Source organism: Solanum verrucosum, unplaced genomic scaffold, assembly GCF_900185275.1.
Source record: "Solanum verrucosum unplaced genomic scaffold, falcon-dt-bn FXZP01000108.1, whole genome shotgun sequence".
NCBI lineage: Eukaryota > Viridiplantae > Streptophyta > Magnoliopsida > Solanales > Solanaceae > Solanum > Solanum verrucosum.
The window spans coordinates 1,748,036-1,752,437 of NW_026020274.1; positions in this window are offsets into that span (position 1 = coordinate 1,748,036).

Consider the following 4,402-nt stretch of genomic DNA (forward strand, 5'->3'; position numbering starts at 1 on the left):
TTATAAGACATTTCATCAACTAAGAAAATTTTCATATGATTTTCTAATTATAAATATTTTTTGTGAAAAAACATTTTCTTTCATATCAAACACACCTTAACATATTGACTACTAATTATAATATTTGTATAGAAAATATCCGTCTGAGTCATAAATGATATATGTAGGTGGATGTATTCAAGATATTATTCACAAGAATATGATAGCAAATCTCTATGTAAGGTAGATTATTTATACCAAAGACATTTTACATTGACCATTTTTTTCATAAATAAAAGATCTTCTTTGACTGACTCTTTAACCAACTTTCCATAAATAAAAGATTTTCTTTGACTCACTCGGTAAAATTCAACTTTGAAATAAAAGTTTATATTTAGTAAGTTCTTAATGAATTAGGTATTATATATATTGTAATAATAAGAAGCATTCTAAACACACACAAATAAACCTTTTCTTTATACAAAATATAGCTAAAGCTTCAACCATTCTGTTTTTTCTAGCATTTTATTTGTCTTTTTTTTATATGATTAGAGGCTAAAAAACTTGCTATCTTATGTGATGTTAAAGTTGGACTTATATTTTCCACAATGGAAATTCTATAAATTTCCAATATGTAATCTGTTGCAAGTAAATTCATAGAGTTCTGTAATGTTGGAGTAAAAAAAAATTAGTCCAACTTTCACATCACATAAGATTGCAAACTTTTTAGCTTTTTGAAGTTGTCCATTTCTTCTCTTTTGACAAAATAAAAAAAATAAAATAAGAACCACTCTTAAACACACATCTACAGCCATATAAAAATAATCCTTTTTTAAACAAGGAATTCTTTTTCTTATTTTTATAGTTTTTGGATCATTAGATTAATGTTATGTTGATGATAAGATCATTCATTTGTCTTTAACTCATAATTAAATATTCTATAAAGTTTTTATTTGATTAGTTAACTTCATTTTTATATTTTGTTGTTATTGTTGTATGGTTAATTAACTTATTTTGTTTTCATGTTGATCTTAGGCATATTTATATGCCTAAGTTGTCAATAATTGCCCATAAGTCAATTAGATTGAAAGATGATCTCTAGTCATTAGCTTAATTTTTGGTATAAATTGGAATGATTGTACACTTACACACATGATTAGTTGTTTCAGGAACTCTCAAGGGAATTAGAGTCAACTTGAAGACAAGAGATGTAAAAGAGCATGAAAAGCGGCCAAGGATGAAGACCCCAGGGCCAGGCGCACTGCTAGGCGCGAGGCGCCAAGGGCCAACATTCAGAGACGTCTCTCAGGCGTGTTGAGAGGCGCGGCGCGCCAAGGAGGAAATGTCAGAGGCCAGTTTCAGGCGCGATGCTAGGCGCGGCGCCCCACCATGATGCCGACTTTTCCCGCGAAAATACAACTAAATAGGACTCCTTGTTGGTTGAGGATTGAATTTTAGTTTTTCTAATTATTATAAATAGACCCATAGGGTTCATTAGTAAGCGTAGGGGTGTTCATGGTTTGGATAAAAACCGATCCAAACCGAAAAACCAACCCAAACCGATTAAATGAACCGATTTAATTTGGGTTTTGGTTTGGTTTGGTTTTAGATTGTTAAGAACCGATAGTATTTGGTTTGGTTATGGTTTTGTTCGAAAAAAATCGAAGAAATAACCGAACCGAACCAACTAGTTATATACATATATTTTATTATTATACATACATAATATATTATATTCATAAACAATTTTAAAGATTTTATATATGTTTCATCAAAATTTATTTATAATTTACTTATGAAAGAAAAAATGTCTAAGGTGAGAACATTTTTCTTATTGGTTTCATGTATATGAGTGTCTATGGAAATTCTTTGTGGGACTGAAAGTGTCAGTGTCTCTTCCTTCTATGCCAAAATAGTGAATTTTGAAGTTTTATTCAGTAAATTCAATGATCGAAAGTTCTGTAATGCCAGTCATTCTAACTATTTTTTTGTTTGAATGGATTGTTGTCACTTTTTTCACGTTTTGAATGAATTGTTTCTTTTATTTTTATGTATGGTTAATAACTGAAAACCGAACCAAACCGAACCAAAACTGAAAACAACCAAACCGATAAATGTATATTATATTTGATTTGGTTTGGTTTTGATAATTTTAAAACCGATTAAGTTGATTTGGTTTTGGTTTTGACCAATAACTGACCTAAACCAAACCGTGAACACCCCTAAGTAAGCGTTCGACTTTTGATTTAGTGTGCAAGAGAAAGAATTCAAGTTTGTAATAGGTTTTAATCCTTTAACTCTTCTAATTTCTGGAAATTGCATTAACTGTTGTATTTTCTTGTTTTCTAATAGCATGAGTAGCTAAACGCCCTAGTTCTGGGGCTGTAGCTACGAATAAATTGTTGATTATTTAAGGCTTTATGAATTAATTCTTGGTTGTCATTATAAGTTACTTTTATATTCTTGTTTTAGTATTTCTCGACTGGCCATCTAGAGATAAATCTATTGTTTAACCTTAAAATCGGGAGAGGAGAGGTCAAATAGACCAGAGGATATAGAGAGCTTGATCGACTCGTTAAGTCGAGGTGATTTGTGTTCAGGAGTGATGCCCGGACGAACAACTCGCTTGGTTACAAAATAAGATGAAATATAAATGCTCGCCAATTAGTCTATTTATCCTCGCTCAATGATGTAGTTAGGTAGCTAATTGGGGTAGGCGACGAGAGGTGTATAGCCCGACTCATAGAATTAACCCTATAAACTAGTAACTTAACAACTGAAAGTAGTTCTAGGTCAATAATAAGATACATGATATTCAGTATATGTTGCAGCCCTGGAATTGCTTTTAACTTGCTTGAAACATAATATTAAAGGTGTTCACAATTAGTTACTTTCATTTAGTTCATAATTAGTAGTAATCAACAATAAATCATCAATTTTTGAAAAGGTTACTTTTACTTTTATTTGGAGAATTAAGTGTTAAATATAAATTGATCATAAGTCCCTTGGGAACGATAACTCGTTTTTTAAAGAATCTATATTACTTGCGTGACCACGTACACTTGCGTGTATACTGGGGAGCAACAAGTGAGGTATGTGGTAGTGGAACTCATGAAACCGAGCAATGTGAGGCAAACCCGGATTCTGTAAACTATGTGGGTAATGCGCAAAAGGGCGGAGTGCAACAAAATTATGGTAATACTTACAACCCTAGTTGGAAGAACCATCCTAACTTCTCATGGGGTGGGAACCAAAACCAAAATCAGGCACAAGGGGTTAACCAATACCGTTCTCAAAGGGCTGGGCAACAATACTACAATCCTAACCAAAGCTCAAATTCTAGTGCACCAAAAGGGGGGATGACCAATGAAGAGCTACTCCAAAAGCTCATGACTGAAATATGGACCAAATTAAATGCTAGAATAGATAAGCAAGATGAGAACATCAGAAACATCCAGATGTCCCAAATGAGTTTAGAGAAACAAGTTGCGCAAATGGCTAATTCTTTGAACTTACGCCCCCAAGGTGGGCTGCCCGGTGATACTGAGCCCAATCCAAAGCAATTGCATGCGGTAAGTACTAGAAGTGGGCTGTAATTAGAAGAATTAGAAGAGAGATACTGAGGTAAGTAACAATGAAAAGAAGGTGGAAAAGAGGTAGTAAAAAGCTCTAATGTTGAGGTACCCGTTCCTTAAAAGAAATTACCACTTCCATTTCCACAAAGGCTCAAAAAGAAGAATGAGGATGAATGCTTCGGTAAGTTTCTCTCTGTCTTTAAACAGGTTCACATTAACCTACCTCTGGTTGACATTTTGCAGGGTATCCCGAAGTATGCTAAATACGTGAAGGACATTGTGGCTAGCAAGATGAGGCTCACAAAATATGAAACTATGGCACTTACTGAGGAGTGTAGCTCACAGATTCAAAACAGACTGCCTAAAAAGTTAAAAGATCCGGGTAGTTTTACTGTGCAGATTACAATTGGGCTGTTCATGCCCGGGGGTTGTGTTATTTGGGGGCAAGTATAAATTTGATGCCTTCATCTTTGTATCTAAAGCTTGGGTTGGGTAGTCCAAAACGAACCACTGTTATTCTTCAACTTGCTGATATATCCATTTCTAGGCCAGATGGGGTGGTAGAAGATGTGTTAGTGCAAGTAGGTTCATTGATTTTTCCGGTAGATTTTATGGTCTTAGACTTTGAACCCGACCCTGAAGTTCCATTCATTTTGGGACATCCTTTTTTGGCCACTGGTAGGGCATTGATTGATGTAGCAGTTGGTCAATTAACCATGAGGGCACATGATAAGGTAGAGGTATTTGATGTTTACCGCGCTCTAAAATTGCCTTCTATTTATGAAGAGTTATGTGCTATTACTGTGGTTGATCGTATAGTAGAGTCACATTTAGTTGTGCTCGAAGAC